This window comes from Mobula birostris, chromosome 32 (assembly GCF_030028105.1).
Source record: "Mobula birostris isolate sMobBir1 chromosome 32, sMobBir1.hap1, whole genome shotgun sequence".
In the NCBI taxonomy this organism is placed as follows: domain Eukaryota; kingdom Metazoa; phylum Chordata; class Chondrichthyes; order Myliobatiformes; family Myliobatidae; genus Mobula; species Mobula birostris.
In genome coordinates this window covers 23,318,026-23,341,015 of record NC_092401.1, presented here as the reverse complement: position 1 = coordinate 23,341,015, position 22,990 = coordinate 23,318,026, and the positions used below count along the sequence as shown (strand labels likewise).

General features: G+C 43.3%; 1 long non-coding RNA gene across 1 annotated transcript in view; it reads right to left on the bottom strand.

The window, feature by feature from the left end:
- LOC140191276 (uncharacterized) overlaps nt 1–22,990 on the bottom strand; it is a 39,167-nt gene that overhangs the window by 2,781 nt on the left and 13,396 nt on the right. The window contains exon 2 of the long non-coding RNA XR_011883808.1: nt 11,374–11,452. This is a non-coding gene — a long non-coding RNA (uncharacterized lncRNA). The remainder of the gene's footprint in view (nt 1–11,373; nt 11,453–22,990) is intronic.

Here is a 22,990-nt window from a genome sequence, read left to right as displayed (position 1 = left end):
GTGAGAAATAAACAGTTGATGTTCAACTCTCGACCCGAGACCCAAGATATCAGCTGTCCATTTTCCTCCACAGATGCTACTTGATCTGCTGAGTTGCTCCAACACGTTTTTCTCTGCTGGGTACTGTGTGGTTCTACTCTGAGATTGTCACCTTATCACAGCGGAGAGACTCGGGTTCCTGAGATCCCGAGAGCAATGCAGTCTGGAGCCTAGCTCCTGGTGGCGTCACCCACGATGGAAAGGTCAAGGGAAGACTCTGGACAAAGAGCAATCCAATCACGACCTCAGGAGCTGGTGGAAGATGATGGCACATCACAACAACAGTGAAGGCAGAGGACGGCTGCAGTCGTGAAAGGTCCCCAGCTGTGTTGCGTGAAGTACTACTGGACCCTCACCCCAATCTGTCAACAGCCATGTGGCGGCTGCCCTCTGCATTAGTCTCCTCACATTAAATAAAGTCATGCACATCATACTCCGTTAAGGGAAAAACTCCTGGGAGGTCATACTCAACTCAAGGAATTGCGCTGCTACTAATTCTCACTGGTCACTGTGGATGGAGTGGGCAGAAGGGCCTGTTTCTGTGCTGTGCAGTTTTATAAAGAGACCACTGCTTCACTTCCTCAAAACCTCTGTAGCTCCAAAATGTTTTGACGCTCCCCAGCATTGCCTCCACCTCGAAGGCATCATGTCACCACAGATTCTTTGTGACAGATGTAGTGTGCATGTTCTTAATGCCACAGAAGGACAGGGATCGCTGCAGGGGGATGCTTCATACTCTGCCATTTTATTACAAGGGGCAGTTGGGATGGGGGGGGCACATCATGGGAACAGGCTTTTTACAATTCAACTTGACGTGCAACACTAGAATCACCTCAGAGTCACCGAGTCCACAGCTCTGCCCTGCAGCCTCAGATTTCCTGGTCACCAATGCATGAAAGAGTGGAGATGCAGCTGTGGGGAATAGTTAATAAAATTGTCTTTTACTATCCTTTAAAATGGGTGATCAGATGATGGAAACTGAGGGAAAACAGCTGCTTGACAGATTGAACATTCGGCCATTGGGATATGGAAGAGTTTGTGGGTGGCAACATCAAAATGGACGGGAGCCAATAACGGGCAATGGACAATACCCCATGCAAAACCATCTCTCCCAAATTCCACCCCCCTCTCATTTGTCCAATTCTTTGTGCACAGCCCCTTACAAGGAGCAATGCCATTTTAGAAATGTGGGCCTCCTAGCCTGAATCTGTTTAGCAAGGTTTGACAGAGCTCCCGAGAACAGATGCTGAAACCCACATTTTAGGTTCTTGATTTGTAAGGCAGCCAAAGGTTACAAGGAGAAAGCAGGAGAATGGGGTTGAGGGGGAAATATAAATCAGCCATGATGAAATAGAACACACTTAATGGGCCAAATGGCCCACTTCTGCTCCCATGTCTTATGAAACCAGTCTTCGGAGAGACAAAAATTTCTGATGGAACAGCCAACGGCCACCCAACACCTCATGTAGGTCCATGAAACAAAGAACACAGAGCAGAGGTGGGAATTCAACCTCGATTGCACGTGCTACATTACAGGTGATGTCGATGACACTGAATTTTTGAAGCCAATTTTCCACTAGAATATAGAAAATAAATTTACTGCTTCCAACAACCAGACTCATCATACCCGCCAGCTTTCTAGATGCTGTGGACTTACGAGCGGTGGGTGCCAGGGATGGTGGTATGGGCTGATACAACAGGGACATCTCAGAATCTCTTATATAAGCACATGGATGAAAGGGAAAAAAAGATTATGGGCTGTGCAGGAGGGAAAGTTTATACTGATTGTGGAATATGTTTATACAAGTCAGCATAATATTGTGGGCCAAAGCAGCCACACCATTCTATGATCGATGTTCTAAATGATCCCTCACAGCCAGCATTTGGAAACAGTTCCTTTTATTTTAGAGACTAAGGAGCCTGCCCTGCCCAATTACACCCTATTAACCTGTACATCATTGGTGAAGGATCTTGGCCTGATACGTCAACTGTTTATTCACTTCCATAACTGCTGCCTGACCTAGTGAGCTCCTCAAGCATTGTTGTTGTGAGTTGACTGAGATCTGATGCAGGTGATCCAAAGCAAAACAAGTATCGGTGCTTATTATGAACTGAACAGTAATCTAGCAACTCTCAACCTGTGGATCTCAATTTGGCCTAAGTTCCTCCTGCACTGTGTGCGTTGTTTTGGATTTAAAGCATCTCCAGAATCTCCTGTGTTGTAAGGTGTTATTGTCTTAACAAACACAAATGCACGCGCCAGGAAGAGGAGACAAGAATTCCTCCCGCCTCTCCTTGTAGGAGAGCTGAGAACAATGGGGTCCCTCAACTGCCCAAAGGAATCAATATTAAGACTTGAACAAGGCTTTGAACAAAGATACTGTCTCCAAACTAGGTCTGGTATGCTTAAACAACACATTCAAGCTGGAACTTATGTTTTCAATTTCAAGCAATCCACTACAGATGGCTACAGCTTCAGCTCTAAGCCCTAGCTTTCTCGGTCACCATTGTCCCCATCTCTCCAAGACATTGTGGAAAGTGTGCAGAAAATATCTAGGGCACTACCAGGATGAGGGACTGAGTTAAAGTTAAGTTTGGGCAGGCTAGGACTTTATTCCTTGGAATGCAGGAGATTGATGCATGATCAATAAAACCAAGAGGATATAGCCAATCTTTCTCCCAGGGAAAGGAAAGGAAGGCTCTAAAACAGGTAGTTAAACCTGCCCAAAACATCACCAGCACCAGTCTACCCCATCATAGACGTACTGTATAGACAGAAAGGTGCCAGAATAAAGCCAGCAATATCGTGAAGGATCACACCCACCCTGCTCATGTTCTGTTAGTCCCACTCCCAGTCTCAAAGACAGTTATTTCCTCCAAGCTGTCAGGCTGATCAACCCCTCTACTTATCAACCCAACCCACCATCTCTCTTCACCACCACTTTATCACTTCCAGTCAGTCACTTTCCGTACAGATATTCCTGCACCTCGCATCATTCTATATACATACAATCAGTTTATGTATACAGTCAGTCTATGTATACAAATTAATCATATGTATTTATATTTACATTGCTGGTTGTACTTTTTAAATTGCTGCATTGGATCTGGAGTAACAATAATTTTGCTGTTTTACACTTGTGTACTGAAGAATGATTATAAACAATCTTGAATCTAAAAACTAAAGGGCAAGAGATTAAAGATTCAAAAGGAAACCCGAGGGGCAACTTCGTCAGAGGGTGGTCTGTATATAGAATGAGCTGTCAAGGAAAGTTTAAATAGGTACAATGACATTTAAAAGATGTGGCTAAGCAGATGGAGTGTAGAGGTTTTAGAGGGATGTGCTTACAACAGGCAAATTATATTAGCTTGGCTAGCACCATGAATGAGTTGAGCTGAAGTTCCTCCTTCCATGTTGTATTACTGAATACTCTTCAAAACTTTGCCCAATGACAAATTTTTTTAATCAATATACCTCTCCTGTAAAATCTACCCCATTCACCTACTCTCCCTACCTCCCTGCATGTCATACAGATCAGGTCAGAACAGCCCAGAATGTCTGACACAGCATAGTCAAGCAGCACATGGAAACTGTCTAGTTCCAGGCAGGTTTTAGTACTGTAATAATGTCTGGACATTTACCCTCCAGTCACACAGCCAATCCAAATCCCCTGCTAAACCCTCTGACTAAATCTGCTGCCTCCCCTCCCCACCGCCACAAGCTGATGATTTCTTAGCCAAAGGCAGTGAATAGCCAGTTCCTTTTACCAATGTACCCCTGTTGTCCAGGTTCCTTAAGGATTCTAGCAGTGGCAGTTTCATCAGGCGAATCCTTCCACAAGTTGTTACCTTTCTCTAGTTTTCAATGAACAAGGCTCCCATTCTGCCCTGACAGGATAAGATCGCGATTGACCGGTTGATCTTTGAGACTTTCCCCAGTAGATCCCGAAAAAAAATCAAAAATAAATACGCAAATACTGTTGTAATGTGAGCATTATAAAAATAAAGTAATACTAATTAAGATAATGGTAATATAGCAATACTTTCAGTACTGAAAGCTGTTTGTAAAGAGAGATTGTTTCCGGGTTGCGGGTTTTTAGTTCTGTTCTTTCTGCCCAGTGCGCATGTGTGTAGCTCCCCTGTCATGCACCGCGTTTTCAGCGTAGCTTGTGCTGCAAAGTGACCAATTAAGAGTACAGACTGTCACAAACATCAATATACAGCACTCGCTCGTGATATCCTGATAGTATGGCGGAGGCTCCACGAAAGAAGGCAAAAACGTACAAATTCCATCCAGAATGGGAAGAGGAATTTCTATTTACCTTGGTGAAAGACAAGTGTGTATGTATGTTGTGCCACTAAACACAAGCACTGACTAAAAGAGGGAATCTGGAGTGGCAGCACAACACCAGCCACCAGAAATTTAAAGACACCTACCCCACAAAGAGCGCAATCCGTGCCAGGGAAGTTGAGGTGGTGAAATCTGGCTTGAAGGCCCAGCAATCATTTTTCACAAAACATGCTGGTCAAAATAAGGCTGCTATTGAAGCATCATTTCGTGCAAGTCACCTTTTGGCTAAACCAGTGGTCCCCAACCTCCAGGCCGCGAACCAATACATTGCAGCAAAGAATTCAGTGGTGCAGCGGTAGTCGGAATGCACCTAGCATATCTTTAAGAAAAAAGCCGAAGTAAACAAGCTAATTAATTAGGTGCCACCTGGCACGTAAATGTTGGCCCAGAGGTTGGGGAACACTGGGCTAAGCACAAGAAGCCTTTTACAGATGGCGATTTATTCAAGGAAGCAATGGTCATTACCGCAGAGACTGTTTTTAATGACTTTAAAAACAAAAACAACATCACAACCGCAATACATAGTATACCGCTTGGCTCTGCAACAGTGACAAGGAGGGTAGAGTCACTGTCCGAGGACATGGATATTTTTCCACTACAGTTCGATGAATCCCTGGATGTAATGCAAACAGCTCTGCATGTTGTATTTATCAGAATGGCTTTCCAGGATTTTACAACAAAGGAGGACTTCCTCACTCTTTTGCAATTAAAAGGAGAGAATGAGAGGTGAGTATAACGAGTTTAAAAAATGTCTGTGAAAATGACATCCCCATTCATAAACTGGTGGCAATTACTACTGATGGGGCCCCAGCAATGCACAATGTGCACGTTGGTTTTATAGCACTAAATAGGCACTGACTTTTCAGGTCAACTTATCTATGTGAAATTGCATGTTCACAGATGAAAATTATTAAATCTAAGTACAGGAGCTGTCTTACTGAGGAATACCTCACAGACTGTCTCAGACTGGCTGTCTGTAGTTATGAACCAAATTTCAGGGAACTAGCAGAAAGTATTTAGCCCCAGGCATCACAATGAGTGCGACAGTCAATTTTTATTCATTTATTTTTTGTGTTGAAATAAAATTAAATAATGAAACTTAGAATTAAAAGTGTGAAGTATTGTAAAATTCTTGAAGAAAGACAGCTATGGCCTGTTTGATATGCTAGTTAGTGTTTTCTTTTTTGAATTAATTTGAAAGTTTGACAAAAGTATTTTGTGTAATTCAAATACAATTAGCCCAAATAAAAGGCCTCAAATTGGAAGTACAATCTGAGCTGTTTTTTCTCTAAACGATTTAGTAGGTAGATCTTGCCTTACACCAAGGTCGAGGTAGGGGATCTTGGGCTTAAAAAGGTTGGTGACCACTAGTGTAAAAAATCCCACTACAGGTTCTAAATAGCATGGAATCAGATCATCCTAACATAGAATATGTCCCAGTGCAATGCATGGCACCTCTGAGTGATAAATATTTACCATTTCCAACTTAAACTCCACTGGGCAGCATGGCATCCCAGCAGTTAGCATAATACTATTACAGCACCCCCAACCTCAGTTCAGTCCTGCTATTGTCTGCAATAACTTTGTATATTCTCCCTGTTGCCATGCGAGTTTCCTCTGGGTGCTCTGCTTTCCTCACATTTCCAAACACTCAAGTCAATAGGTTAATGGTGACATGGGTGTCATTGGGCAGCACAGGCTCAATGGTCTGGAAGGTCTGGGACTGTGAATCTTGAAATAAATAAAACTGAACTTCAACTTAGATTTTGAAAGTGTGGGTGGTCACCAAATGCACTATAGAAATGCAGGACTTTGGGTTGTGTTCTCCAATTCCTTCTCTTACAAGAAATGCTGGAATATAATGAATGGGATAGATCACCCTATTTCAGAAATCAATTGAAAATGTACCTAACACCAAAATCCTGTGCCAAACAACTGGCCGGAGTGTTCAAGGACATCTTCATACTCTCACTGCTGCTGCATGCCACAGAAGAGGGAACCAGGCCCTTCAGCTCATCAAGTGCTAACCAACCAGGCACTCACTTACACCAATCCATGATACTCAACTCACGTTCCCATCACTTACAACCAGACTCCACCAGCAACAGAGGCAATTTACAGTGGGTGAGCCAAACAACTTGGAAATTATTCCAACTGGATCATTTACAAATCAAAACTTGTGGTAGAATTGCACCTTATCCCAACCATCTACTTCCAAAGATCAGATTCAAACAGGCAACATTTACCAATTCTCAGCCAAAGGAGCAAATGGTTTTAGCATTGATCCGATTTGCTTTATAGAAACATAGAAAATAGGTGTAGGAGTAGGCCATTCGGCCCTTCGAGCCTGCACTGCCATTCAGTATGATCATGGCTGATCATCCAACTCAGAACCCCGTACCAGCCTTCCCTCCATACTCCCTGATCCCTTTAGCCACAAGGGCCATATCTAACTCCCTCTTAAATATAGCTAATGAACTGGCCTCAACTGTTTCCTGTGGCAGAGAATTCCACAGATTCACCACTCTCTGTGTGAAGAAGTTTTTCCTAATCTCGGTCCTAAAAGGCTTCCCCTTTATCCTCAAACTGTGACCCCTTGTTCTGGACTTCCCCAACATCGGGAACAATCTTCCTGCACCTAGCCTGTCCAATCCCTTTAGGATTTTATACGTTTCAATCACATCCCCCCCTCAATCTTCTAAATTCCAACAAGTATAAGCCTAGTTCATCCAGTCTTTATCATATGAAAGTCCTGCCATTCCAGGAATCAATCTTCTTTGTACTCCCTCTATGGCAAGGATGTCTTTCCTCAGATTAGGGGACCAAAACTGCACACAATACTCCAGGTGTGGTCTCACCAAGGCCTTGTACAACTGCAGTAGTACCTCCCTGCTCCTGTACTCGAATCCTCTTGCTATAAATGCCAGCATACCATTCGCCTTTTTCACCGCCTGCTGTACCTGCATGCCCACTTTCAATGGCTGGTGTATAATGACACCCAGGTCTCGTTGCACCTCCCCTTTTCCTAATCGGCCACCATTCAGATAATAATCTGTTTTCCTGTTTTTGCCACCAAAGTGGATAACTTCACATTTATCCACATTAAATTGCATCTGCCATGAATTTGCCCACTCACCTAACCTATCCAAGTCACCCTGCATCCTCTTAGCATCCTCCTCACAGCTAACACTGCCACCCAGCTTCGTGTCATCCGCAGACTTGGAGATGCTGCATTTAATTCCCTCATCCAAGTCATTAATATATATTGTAAACAACTGGGGTCCCAGCACTGAGCCTTGCTGTACCCCACTAGTCACTGCCTGCCATTCTGAAAAGGTCCCGTTTATTCCCATGCACACAAAATATTTATTTATCACATGCACACCAAAATATATACTGTTTTACAGTGAAATGGCATTTTGTGTCAAATCAGGATTGTTCTGCGGGCAACTTGCAAGTGTCACAGTGCTTCCAGTGCCAACATGGTATGCCCACAACTCAACAACCCTAACCAAGACTTTGGAATATGGGAGGTAACCTACACAGTCACAGGGAGAACATATGAACTCCTTACAGGCCATGGCAGGAATTGAATCCGAATCAGTGATTGTCTGGTGTCATAAAATGATGCATTAATCATACCACCCTACATTACAGCAGTACAAAAGAAAAATTGCTCCTTCACGCCCTACATCAAGCAGCTCCTAGCATTTTACTTAAATACTATATTTTTTACTCTGTAATTGGGAGCATTTTTGATTCTCAGATTTCCTTCTGACATGGGAGGTGCATTCAGGGAACTGTAGCTACATTTTGGATCCTACAATTATGTTTTGCACAAAAGAAAAACCAATCAAACAGGAAAAAAAACTTCCCCTACCTCATCTGTGTGCAGCAAATGGACAAAATGTAGGGCTTGTCACATCTGGAAAATTAGTAAGGAGTTTGTTTTTTTTCCCCAACCTTCAAACAGCATGGCCAGGGTGGTTAAAAGGTGTTGGATTTGAGTGTACGAGGGAATCTTCCCTCCCCTCAGTGATGGATGAGATTACAAATAGATTCAATCAGAGAGGCATTAAGAGCATAAAATATAGGAGCAGAGCTTAGAGTCTTCTTCACCATTTCATCATGGCTGATTTATTATCCCCCTCAACCCCATTTTCCTTGACATCCTTGCTATTTTAAGAACTTATTAACCCGTGCTTTAAATATATCCAATGAGTTGACGTCCACAGCTCTCGGTGGCAATGAATTCCACAGGTTGACCACTCTCTACTGTTCTAAAAGGGACGTCCTTGTACTCTGAGGCCATGCCCTCTTGTCCTAGGCTGCCCACCACTGGAAGCATCCTCTCCACATACACTATCGAGGCCTTTCAATACTTGATAGGCTTCAATGCAATTCCCCATTCCCAGTCTTCTAAACTCCAGCGAGAATAGGCCCAAAGCCATCAAATACTACTTATACCAGGTGTTCTCAACCTTATTTATGCTACGGACCGATACCATTAAGCAAGGAGTCAATGGACAACAGGTTGGAAACCCCTGCTTTATACGTAAGCCCTTTATTTCTAGGATAATCCTCGTGAGTCTCCACTGGACCTGAGACTCGAGCTGATAGAACACAGATTCCGCAGATGCTATAAATTCAGTGCAGCACACATAAATTGCTGGAGGAACTCAGCAGGTCAGTACAAGCTAGAAGCTGATAGATGAAGCAAACTGAGTGGGGGAGGAAGTCAAAAGCAGGCAGGTGACAGGTGGAAAAGGAAAAGAGCTGGAAAAGGAATCTGATGAGAGGAGAATGGATAGTGGAAAAAGGAAAGGAAGAGGGGAACCAGTGGGAGGCGATAGGCAGGGGAATGGAGGATGGAAAAAGAGGGGAAGAAGAGGAAAATAAATATTGCCAGAAGTTAGAGAAAACGTTGTTTATGCCATCAGGTTGGAGGCTTCCCAGATGGAATCAGATGTTGCTCCTCCAACCTGAGAGCGCCTTTATCTTTTTTAAAAATATACCCATCACCTCCCAGATTCTCACTTCATCCACTCCCTGGCTTCACCCATCAGCTTCTAGTTTGTACTCTTTCCTCTAAACCCCATCTTCTTATTCTGGCTTCTTCTCCTTTTCCAGTCCCGATAAAGGGTCTCAGCCTGAAATGTCAGGTTTATTCATTTCCATAGATGCTACCTGACCTGATGAGTCCCTCCAGCATTTTGTGTGCGTTGCTGAGAGTTTGAGAGCTGATGCAAAGAGTCCAAAGCAAAACAAGTAATAGCTTACAACAAGCATTGAACAGTAATCCAGCAACTCTCAATCTGTGGATCTTAATTTGTCACATTCCCCCATATTAGACAGGAGGCTATACTTCCAACAATGGCTGGAACCTACTTTGGGACTAAACAATTGCAAACTTCTTCCTCTATGCTCAGAAGTTTCTTCCTCCCCACTATCAGATTTCTGAATGGTCCATGAACACTACCTCAATATTCCTTTTATGCACGCTATTTTATAATTTATAGTAATTTTGTCTTTGCATTGTCCTGTTACTGTGAAACAAATTTCATCTGATGTTTACTTGTGTTTCTCTGAAGCTATGACACTTAATTCTGAATTGTCATTTTTCCTTGTATGACATCAATACACTGTGCAATGTTTAACAATGATTAACATATAAACAGTATGCAAACTTTTCACTGTATCTTGGTACAAGTGACAATAGTAAACCAATACAAGACAGTGCAGTAATAAACAACTCTGAACATTCCTCAGCAGCACTCCTGAACATCAGTGACAAGAGCCTCAGCCTGAAACATTGACTGATTTTGCAACCTGAAACCCAAGTTGCTAATACTTATAGCCAATTTATACTTCTCCGTCAAATCTACGCCGTAGGTACAGCATAGCCACGTACCCTACACCGTAGCCTGACGCGCACCTCCCCAAAAATGTAACTACGCGTCGCAGCAACAAAGACCACAACAACTGCGATTGGTCCACTTGGTAGCATCGCATTTCCTCCTATGCATTTCCGTTTGCTTCTTCTTGTCAAACCGTCAAATCTACCTGCCAACATCCAAAAATATTTGAAATGCATTTCCTCGTCCGTGTCTCTCAGTGGCCGGACAAGCACAGGAAATTCACCCTCCAGCCTCAATCCGTTCAATGGTCGTACACACCATCTCCTCCGACGTCTTCTCTCTTTCCTGCATTGCAGTAATTTCAATAAAAGTAACTCTTGTTCAACATTTATTAGCTCCAACTCCAACATGATGTGCTCAGTTTTAGTCACCATTGTTTGAAGTACAGAAAGAAACTCAACACAGTGGCATAGAAACCCCACCGCCAACTAGCGTTTTGGCGGTGAATTGCAGAGCAACACAGACACACCAACGCACAAGTATAAACGCTCACAATGGGGTAGGCCACTTGCGTAGGCTATGGCGTAGAGCCTACGCAGAAATATAAATCAGGCTTAGGTGTTACGCCAACTGCTATGCTACTATGCTGTCCACACACAAAAAAGGTTACTGCCACTGTTCCTGGTACTTCTCGCAAAAAAATAGGGCTGAGAGAGACAAAAAACATCAAAGTTGATGGGCTAAATGGTCATATTCTGCTCCGATATTCAGCAGTGGATACAAACTTCCGAAAGATTTTTTTTGGGAGGAGTGGTATCCCGTGAGTGTTGAAGGGATGTCCCACATCTTGAAGTTTGAGGGCAGGACAGAATATCCCGCTGGAATCAGACCTTACCTGGTTCTAAGTAGTGTAAATGACATAAGGCAGTAGAAGGAAGCCAGAGGTTTCCCTGTGATTTCTGTTGGAAAGTACGTAATCAGATGTGGAACCCAAGGATTAGAACAAACCACTGAGCTAACTTTGTTCATACACACCTCTGCTGCCACCCTCAATATCCAACCCCATTAGCAGCTGACTAATGTACAACGTCTGGTTAGGTTTTGGCAATGGTTGGAGCGACTCACCATGTTGACTGGTGCATGGAGAAGCGACTGAGGAGTTACTGCAAACAAAGAAATCGGGGTTTTCCAGGTGAGAGGCCAGCTGTGAAGATAAATAGAAGAGTCAGTTCAGAGAGCAGCAAGTTCGGTGAAGGGAGTTGCTACACAGACTGTTGTGTGGTTGCCATGGGCAATTCTCAACTCCTCACTAGTGACACTGCCCAATAAATGTCAGAACATTTATCAATTACAGCCAAGTGGCACATTCATGCATTCCATTCAGAGATACAGCACGGTAGCTGACCCTTCCAGACCAATGAGCCTGTTCCACCCAATTATATCATGTGACCTACGAATCCACAATTCGTTGGACTGTGGGAGGAATCCAGAGCACCTGGAGGAAACCCATGTGGTCATGGGAAGAGTGTACAGCCTCCTTACAGACAGTGGCAGGAATTGAACCTGTGTCGCTGGGACTGTAATAGCATTACGCTAACTCCCTACTCTACGTGCCTCTTGTTGGGAGGTACACAACCATTGCATCATGTAGACAGCCCTCACACTGGTTTCTGTTAATTAAATTCTTAATTCTAATCTTAATACCAATAATTAAAATAGATCATCGGCTGGAATCCTTCTCCCCTACCTTTGAAAAACACACTAGATATACCATTCCTAATGCAGCAAGACTAACAAAACCTAACAATTAAAAATGTCACCCAAATTTTAAGTCACTTTTCTCCAATATCTTCTCATCTGGCTTGATAACAGACTTTACAGAGTAGTTCGAAAGCAAAGTGAGATGTTAATTGGCAAAGGCCAGTGCACAAAACCCCTGTGAACTTCTCCACATACATGCTGGAAATCCAAAATAAAGACAAAATACTGGAAACACTCAGGCCAGGCAGCATCTGTAGAAGAGAGAAATACCATTTCTCAGGTTGAAGATCCCTCCAGACCTAAAACCCTGTTCTGTAGGGTCTCTAAACATTGACCACCCCTACCACATCCTTGGGTTGTGTTGGTTGTTACTACAAGCAACCCATTTCACCCTGTTTTAATGTACATGTGATAAATTCATTTGAATCTCTCTGCAGATGCTGCCTAACCTTATGATTGTTTCAAGCTCTTTCATCCCTCCTCCACACAGCATCCATTGTAGGGGCAGTCTCTAAAAAGGAAGGACTGTTTTCCTCACTGTAGCTTAGCAGTTAATGCAGTTTATAATGCCATTGACCCAGATTCAATTCTGGAAGGAGTTGTACATTCTCCCTGTGACTGTGTGGGTTTCCTCCAGGTGATACAGTTTCCTCCAACAACCCAATGATGTACAGGTTAGGGTTAGTATGTTATCTATATGTTGGGGCCAGAAGCATAGTAACACATTATGGGCTGCTTTCGCACATCCTCTGTGCTGGTCATTGATGCAAACAATACATTTCACTTTTTTAATATAAAGCTAATCTTTTCAATCTTCTCTATAAGAAACAGTTCCAGTACTTACCATTTTTATTTTGCAAAATTCACACTATGAAGGAGTCAAAGTACTGAAGTAGCTCAGACTCAGGCAGTGACAAGGCTATAGAGTGTAGTGATTAGTGCACTCGCTTTAGAATCGCGATCACGATTGGATTCGAGCTGCTCTAAGGAGTTAGTACTTTTTCCTCTGGAACCACCCGACCTCCCTCCAGATGCTCCAGTTACCTCCCACATTCCAAAGACGTACGTCTCAGGGTTGGCAAGTTGCGAGCATGCTCTGTTGCTGCCAGAAGCATTGCAACACTTGTGGGCGACCCCCCGCACAATCCATGCTGATTTGATTCAAACGGCGCACTTCACTGCATGTCCATATGACAAAGCCCACCTTTAAATCTTTAAAAGAATCAATTTTTAGGAACTTCTTCCTTTTGAGAAGAAACATCAACGCTACATGGAACGATGGGCAGAAGATGTGGTGCAAGATTGGACACCGGCAAGTCGGACTTAAATGGTTTATATTGTGCTAAACAATCAACAGTCAGGGCCTGGCCGTGGAGATGATGCTACATCAGCAGACAAAACCGGGAAGGTTAATGACAATTTTCTGACTGGGAGACTAACATTCACCGTGCAACAGTGAAGCCAGATTTCCCCCTCCCCCCCCTCGTACTTGCAGCCATGGCAAGGGGAAGAGAGAAGAGGGAAAAAAAGAATCCCCAGTGCAGTCTTTAAGCAGAGACACCGCCCTGACAAAGGGGCCCTTTGTGCCTCTGGCAGGAGGGAGTGATACAGCTCCTTCACTCACTCATCTGTGTCCCAGAGCCGAGAGAGGGAAGGCAGGCAAACAGCACCTGCTACTGTGGATGGGGAAGGGAAGGGGGGGGGGGGTGTGTGGAAAGGAAGTTAAAGGTCAATCCTCAGCAACATTACTGGATAATAAGGCATTAAAAAATGTCTAGACAGCTCCTGGGGGATTATTTGCCTTGACACCTGTTCGTTCTTCCTCTCCTCTCTATGGTGTGTGAGATTGTGTGGCTTATACTTCGTCTCTTTCTCTCCCTCTAGTTCTTTGTCCCCTTCTCAGTTGGCAGTTTCTGTGCATCGGCCATTGTGCACCTTCCGGCCTCAGGACCTCAAGCTTGGTTCCCCACCCCCCCCATTACAACTTTCCCTTCTGCCTTCTTTGTTTCCTCCTCACCTCCTCAGATATCGTCATCTGCCCCTCACTTGTAACACTCCCCCACTGCCCATTTTCAGATATCCCACCCCTCCCTTACACTGAACTCCCCGTCTCTCACACACAGTATTTCCCTTTCTCAGATGCACAAATCAGATTCTTTTGCCAAAAAAAACCTTCACAATTAAAGCATTTAATTTGCCAGACTCCTTTGCAGAGGGGCAAAGGAGTTTTAAAATCCTTTGATATTTTTAGCAAGTTTTATTCCAAACACACGCAATTCAAAAGGATAAAAGCATACTGGGATTATGACCAGAGTGGGGTTTTATTCAATTTAGAGAAACACCAAATCAAAATAAATATCCCAACTTGAGCTTAACAACATTAATTCTGTCTCTCCAGTCAAAGACATCAGCAAAACCAACAAATTATTAATTTCATTGGCAACATTACTTATAATTTATTTTTCAGCTGCATGAACCAAACATTGCTCTGAGCATGAAATTTTTTACATGACCAGAAAACTGCACACATTAGTTTTTTTGGAATATACATACTATGAATATTTAAAACAAAAATTGAAGAAAATCACACTTAATTTTATTTATTAATTGAAGGGTATAATGAATTACAATACAATGAAAACCTTTCACTTTTTGTTAAGTTTTAAATTTTGATGGCATTGAGTTGGTGGGGCTTGTCAACTAGTCATCAACTCATCTAGAAGGAAACTCTGATCTCAAGCTTCCATTACCTTGCAGCTATACCCACTCATGGAAGGCTTTGGGAGTAAAACAAGGAAAAATCTGAAGCTGGAGCCCTTAAAGCAGTCCTACATTGAAGTTCAATGCTGACTAGCAACTCCTGTGACACTGCTCATCTCTGCCCTTCCTCTGGATTCATCAGCTGCACTGAGATGGGGAGCCTGCAACATGGGCAACAGCTCACTCTCCATATCACAGAAGCCAGGGCAGTGTATCACGTTAGACCAGCTGCGATGCATCATCCATGGCCGAGTCGAACATTAACTTCGATTAACTTCATCAGCAGCACAAAACGCTGGGAGGAATTCAGCAGGTCAAGCAGCATTTTTGGAGGGGAATAGGCACTTACCATTTCAGGAAGAGATCCTACATCAGGACCTCAATGCCTCTGCCCCCTTCATTTTTAGCCTGGATGAAGGGTCTTAGCCTAAAAATTTCAACTAGTTATTCCTCCTAGAAACCATAGGAAAGGAGGAATATGGAAAATGAAAAAATATAGAAAAAGGAGAAAAACCATATTTCTATGGTTTCCTCCTCACAGATGCTGCCCGACTTGAGTTCCTTCAGCATTTTGTATACGCTGCTCCAGATTTCCAGCATCTACAGAAGCTCGTGTCATTAACTTCATCAGGATTTTCACCTACACCTTTGGTTAAGTAAGCTTTGTTTCTGATGTGAAGTAAAAATACATAAAAGCTGTGAACTTGATATCAGAAAGGACTGTAGATACACGTTTACCAACAGTCTCAACTCCGAGAATAACCTGTTGTGGGAGGCTTTTGGAAGATGTTAAACAAATCAGAGCAGCTTCTGTATTAATTATGGAGAGCTTCGTTTTGGAAATGAGAACTTCAGGAAAATGTAATGCAAATGAACAAGAGACATTAAAGAACAGTATAGCACAGAAACAGGCCCTTTGGCCTCAATGTTGTGCCACACTAATGAAATTAGTAACCAAATGCCCAACTACACTAATACCTTCTCTCCACATAATGTCCATGCTCCTTGAACACCTCAAGAGGTGCCAGTTGTTAGTCTCTGACCATTGTGTGTGAGCCCAGTGCATGGTATGGATCTATGCCTGCCACTGTAGTAGGTGGAGCTCATGTGGCAGACGAGTTGGGAAGCCTGTTGGTGTGGAGCAAGAACAAACTGGAGTGGGGGGGGGGGGGAAAAGAGAGAAAAAGAGTAATGAGCAAAGATTCTGGGGTCAGAGATTGTGAAGTGTGACATGGTGGAGGATTACAAATACCTGAGGATATGAATTGACAATAAACTGGACTGGTCGAAGAGCACTGAGGCTGTCTACAAGAAGAGTCAGAACCATCTCTATTTCCTGAGGAGACGGAGGTCCTTTAACATCTGCCGGACGATGCTGAGGATGTTCTACAAGTCTGTGGTGGCCAGGGCGATCATGTTTGCTGTTGTGTGCTGGGGCAGCAGGCTGAGGGTAGCAGACACCAACAGAATCAACAAACTCATTCGTAAGGCCAGTGATGTTGTGGGGATGGAACTGGACTCTCTCACGGTGGTGTCTGAAAAGAGGATGCTGTCCAAGTTGCATGCCATCTTGGACAATGTCTCCCATCCACTACATAATGTACTGGTTGGGCACAGGAGTACATTCAGCCAGAGACTCATTCCACCGAGATGCAACACAGAGCGTCATAGGAAGTCATTCCTGCCTGTGGCCATCAAACTATACAACTCCTCACTTGGAGGGTCAGACACCCTGAGCCAATAGGCTGGTCCTGTACTTATTTCCTGGCATAATTTACATATTACTATTTAACTATTTATGGTTTTATTACCATTTATTATTTATGGTGCAACTGTAATGAAAACCAATTTCCCCCAGGATCAATAAAGTATGACTATGACTATGATCATGGGAGGAGATTGATGTTTATTGAAGGGATATGGGTCAGAGGAGATGGTTGGGAAATGATGATTTGGAAGCAGAGACACCATAAGGGCTAGGACCAGCCCAGATCAGGAAGGGGTGTGTCAGGATGATGTTCAAAGTGCCCAGTAACATCAGCAGCAAGATGGAGTAGGGAGTGGAGTTAAACACAAAGCCTGAGACAAGAAGTGCAGTTTGGCAATTGCTCAGGTAAAGAGTGGGCTCCCACAAAGTAGCCCACAGCACAAGGCAAACTAGACCGTCACCCACAGGCTTCATCTCTATGGAACCAATCTACATCAAGATCAGCACTGTATACAACCCAAAGGCCAGACTCTGGACCACATACTTGCAAAAAGAAACCAAACACCCAAAGCAAAGCACCTTCAGTCCATCCACTGCCAGCCAGAATCTCCCAGGGGCAGCCATTTTAATTCCACTTTTCATTCCCCTCACCAGCATGTCCGTCCTCAGCCTCCTCCGCTGCCAAGTCAAAGCTAAGCACAGCTAAATTAGAGGAACAGCACCTTGTTCTGTCTGGCAGTTTTCATCTTGTTGGCATGAACATTGAATTCTCAAATTCCCAGTAACTGCTTCCCACGTATTCTCTCGATCCATCTGTTTCCAATAATAGAAGGATGTCTCTTTCGAACAAAGATGAGGCAGAATTTCTTTTGCGAATGGTGAGTCTGTGGAATTTATTGCTACAAATGACAGTGGAGGCCAAGTCACTGGATTTATTTAAAGTGGAGGTTGACAAGTTTGATTATAAGGGTATCAAAGGTTACAGTGAGAATGCAGGAGAAGAGCGCTAGAGAACAGCTTCTTCGAGCTCATCTGCACAAACAGCTTAATTGCTACCTTTAATGTCTTCTTTTCCTTTTCCCAAAGTGGATGGATCTTCTCAGCACCCTTGACTTGCAGCTGCACTCAAACTGTGGTTCTTTACGGCAATGGTTCCCAATCTCAGGGTTCACCAACCAGCCATTTATCGATATCCCCAGGGCACAGCCTAGAAGATGAGTGCGTCTGTAGGATTCTAAGGCTTTCTAGCCCTCTTCCCTCTCTCATGGTGGGCTGGGGGGCGGGGGGGGGGGAAGAAAATTTGCTGATGCTCCAGTTGGTGAACTCTTTATATATATAAAAAAATAAGTAGAGCAATGCAGCAGACTTTAATGCTGCAAATCAGCACGTTTTTTTGTTTTTGTTGGTCTCCCCTCTTGCTGTGTGACACCTCTCTGCCCCGTTATTAGGGGGAAGAGGTAGGGAGCCTTGGCATGTCAAATTGGTCAGGTGTACGATTAGTTTTTCTGTACCGCAGATCACAATCTCTCTTGGGGGTTTTGCTGTTGCCTGCTTGGTGGGTGGTGGGTGCTGATGCTTTAAGGAGGCTTTGGGTTCTAATGTTTTTATTGTCATTCATTCTTAGGGGTACTCTTCTGTTTTTGTGGATGTCTGCGCAGACCAAGAATCTCAGGTTGTGTATTGTATACATTCTCTGATATTAAATGGCAGACTCAATGGGGTGAATGTCCCAATTCAACTCCAATATTTTACGGCCTTTTTTTTTTTGAGGGAAAAAAAACAAGCTATAGAGAAAACTAATTCATGAACGAGTTGCTCCTGCAGCCCATTTATTCAGCAAGTTGTAAGATACCAACAGCATTAGATTCTGCATGTAATTTCTGCCTGTGAAAGATTTTGTTCATGTTCCAGACTGGCAGTGGCTGCAACCAATTGGAACGAGATTGATACTACAGCATTCCATGAAATGAAAGTGAATTAAAAAGCAATGTGTTCCATTAGAATGCCATGCAATGCACAGATGAGTGAGTTCAGGGCTTTTTAAATACAAGTGGGACAGGGTTCATATACTAATTACCGACAGCAGGAGCGAATACAAAACTACTCCGTAAAAATTAAAATGGGAGTAGAAAGAAAATAGTTTGGGTCAGTGACATTTAAATAATAATGGAGTTATTTTGTTGGAATTCTATTAAAATAAACTTCATCCAATAAGACTGCAGGAAATAACAAAGGTAAGTGGTTTAACTTAAAACAATTTTAATATCAAAGTACATATATTACATTGAGATTCATTTTCTTGCAGGCATTTACAGAAAAATAAGAAATTCAATAGAATTTAAGAACTATATGCAAACAAAGACTGATAAAAACCAATGTGCAAAAAGTATCAAAGATCAACTTTATTGCCCATATACATTTACATGTGCTGTATTAGGAATTTGCTGTGTTGGCATGACATGCATCAAATTGTGAAAATATTAAAAATATAATACTGAGAACATAAGTCATAAAACCCTTGAGATTGAGCCTGTAGGTTATGGAATCTGATCCGAGTTGTGGTGGGTGAAGCTATCTGCACTGCTTCTGAATTCTGATTGTTTTAGGGTAATAACTGTACCCGAACCTGGTGGTATGGGACCCAGGGCTCCTGTACCTCCTGCCTGGAGGCAGCTGTGAGGAAAGAGCTTGGCCTGGATGGTGGGGGTCCTGGATGATAGATGCTGCTTCCTTGATGCAGCACTCCATGAAAATATGCTAAATTGTGGAGAGGGCTTTGCCTGTGATACATCCACTACCTTCTGCAAACTTCTGCAATCTGGGTATTGGTGTTTCCATACCAGCCTTTGATGCAACCAGTTCAGATATTCCCCACTGTGCACCTCGAAGTGTTTGCCAAAGTTTTAGGTGACATGCCACATCTTCACAAACTTTAAGAAAATAGAGCCACTGTTACACCTTCTTTGTGATGGCACCGATGTGCTGGTCCAAAGACAGATCTGATATGAAATGATAACTTGAAACTGAATGAGCACCAACCAAAACCCTGGAGTGGTTAGAGCCCAGTCCATCCTAGGCAAAGTCTCCTTAGGGACCACTCAACCAGATTTTCAATCTTCCTCCTACATGCCAATTTGTCACGACCTTTGATCTGGCCTACAACTGTAGTGTCATCAGCAAACTTAAATATGGCATTAGAGTTCAGCTTAGCCACATAATTACAAGTGTAAAGCAAAAAGAGCAGGAGTCTAAGCACACAAACTTGTGGGGCACCAGTGCTGATGGAGATTATGAAGGATATGCTGCCAATATGTACTGACAGGGTCTACAAGCGAGGAGATTAAGGATCCAATTGCACCAGGTCTAGAAGCTTATTAATTCATTTTGAGAGGATGATAGAATTGAATCCAGAGCTGTAGTTGATTTAAAAAAGCATCCTGATATTTGCACCTTCGATGTCCAGATGTTCCAGGGTTTAGTGAAGAGCAAATGAAATAGCATCTGATGTGAACCTGTTTTGCCAGTAAGCAAATTGGAGTGGATCCAGGTCACTTCTCAGGCAGGAGTTGATGTTTCAACACAAACCTCTCAAAGCACTTCAGTGGATGTAAATGCTACTGGACAACAGTCATTGAGGCAGATTACCATATTCTTAGTAGTCATCAGTAAAATTGAAGTCTGCTTGAAGCAGGTGGGTACCTCACACTGCCAAAGCCAGAGGTTAAAGATCTCAGTGAACACTCTAGCCAGTTCATTAGCACAGATTTTCAGTACTTGGCCAGGAACCCTGTCTGGGCTGGATGCTTCTCATGGGTTCACCCTCCTGATAGCTGCTCGCATGTCAGCCTTGGAGACTGAAATCATAGTATCACTGGGGGCTGAGGGCGTGCATGATGATTCCTCCACGTTTTGATGATCAAAGCAAGCATAAAAGGCATTGAGCACATCTGGAAGCAAAGCCCTGTTGACACCTATGTCACTTGATTTCACTTTGTAAGAGGTGATTGCATTCAACCCCTGCCAACAGCTGTCAAGCATCCTTCATTGATTCAGGTTTAGTCCAGGATTGCCATTTCACTTGTGAGATGGCTTTCCAGAGATCGTATCTGGACTTCTTGTAACTTTCCTGGTTGGCAGACTTGAATGTCTCTTATCTGGCCATCAGAAGATGGTGGATCTCATGGTCCACCCGGGGCTTTTGGCTGGGGAAGACTCTGAATGATTTTGTGGGGCACACTCATCTACGACTGCTTTTATAAAATCCATGATGACCATGGTGTATTCATTCAGATTCACAGGCAGGTCCTTAAACATGGCCCAGTCCAAAGCAATCCTGTAGCCACTCCTCTGCCTCCCAGAGTACTACCTGAAGATAGTACATGTTAACATATGTACTTTGATAATAAATTTACTTTGAACATTGAATGAGAATGAATTCAACCAAGTGGGATTCCTTAATATGTCCGACCAGGCAAAAGGAAATGTATAATCCCAGTACATTAAACCTGAAACAGAGATCCCTCCTTCCATATTATTTGAAGCAAGATACTTGTGCTAGATTTGCGAATTCGTGGAATGTTGAAAGTCTGGTGTTGGGGGGCTTTCGCGGACTGAAACGCTTGAGTGCATAGACATGAAGAAAGAGGATGTGCTGGAGCTTTTGAAAGATATTAAGTTACGCAAGACGCCAGGACCAGACAAAATATACCCCAGGCTACTGTGGTAAGCGAGGGCAGAGACTGCTGAGCCTCTGGCAATGATTTTTGCATCATCAATAGAGACAAGGGAAGTAAAAGAGGGTTGGAAGGTTGCAAACATTCCTTTGTTCAAGAAAAGGAGGAGAGATAACCCAGGAAATTGTAGACCAGTGAATCTTACTTCAGTGGTGGGCAAGTTGTTGAAGAAAATCCTGAAAGGTAGGACTTTTGAGCTTTTGGAGAGACATATCCGATTAGGGATAGTCAGCATGGCTTTGTCAAGGGCAGGTCATGCCATGCCTTATGCACCTGATTGAATTCTTTGAAGATGTAACAAAATGCTTTGATGAAGGTAGAGCTGTGGATATAGTATATATGGATTTCAGTAAAGCACCGATAAGATTCCCCGTGCCAGGCTCATTCAGAAAGTACTGAGGCATGGGATCCAAGGAGACCTTGCTTTGTGGATCCAGAATTGGCTTGCTCACCGAAGGCAAAAGGTGGTCGTAGACAGGTCATATTCTGCATGGAGTCAGTGACCAGTGGGGTTCTGCAGGGATCAGTTCTGGGACCCCTCGTCTTTGTGATTTTTATAAATGATCTGGATGAAGAAGTAGAAGGGTGGGTTAATAAGTTTACTGATGACAGAAAAGTTGGGGGTGTTGTGGATAGTCTGGAGGATTGTCAGAAGTTATAGTGGGACATCAATAGGATGCAGAACTAGGCTGAGAAGTGGCAGATGGAGTTCAACCCAGATAGGTGTGAAGTGGCTCATTTTGTTAGGTCAAATTTGAAGGCAGAATATAATATTAATGGTGTGACTATTGGCAGTGTGCAAGATCAGCGAGATCTTGTAGTCCATGTCCATAGGACACTCAAAGCTGCTACACAGTTTGACCGTGTGGTTAAGAAGACATATGGTGTGTTGCCATTCATCAACCATGGGACTGAGTTCAAGAGCCGTGAGGAAACATTACAGCTATACAAGACCTTATTTAGATCCCACTTGGAGTACTGTGTTCAGTCCTGGTCACCTCATTACAGGAAGGATGTGGATGCTATAGAGAGTGCAGAGATGATTTACAAGGATGTTGCCTTATGAGAATAGATGAGTGAACTTGGTCTTTTCTCCTTGGAGTGATGAAGGATGAGAGGTGATTTAATAGAGGTGTATAAGATGATGAGGGGCATTGATCATGTGGATAGACAGAGGCTTTTTCCCAGGGCTGAAATGGGCATCACGAGAGGGCATAGTTTTAAATTGCTTGTAAGTAGGTACAAGGGGGATGTCAGAGGCAAGTTTTTCCACACAGAGAATGATGGGTGCGTGGAATGTGCCGCTAGCAAAGACGGTACAGGAGGATACAATAGGGTCTTTAAAGAGACTCTTAGATAGATACATGGAGCTTAGAAAAATAGAGGGCTATTCAGTAGGGAAATTCTAAGCAGCTTCTTGAGGAGGTTACCTGGTCAGCACAACATTGTGGGCCGAAGGGCCTGTAATGTCCTGTAGATTTTCTATGTTCTATGTAAATGTTTGGTGTCCTTATTTTCCAAACGGATAGCATTCAGAGGACTTCATGGATGGAGACAATTAATTCCCAAACATTCTGATGCTATGGAAGAGTTAAAGGTCAGAGTTCAAGGCTACACACCAAAGACTGCAGCTACAACCCACAAGAGGACTAGCAGGGAAGCGTTGGTGTTACTGCTGCCTCAGTCAAAGTGTAAACACAAACTTGCAGCTGCTAGATGAAAAGTTAGGCAGTTCTGGGCTAATGCGTCCAACAGTGACTACAATCTAGGGTCAGAGCAT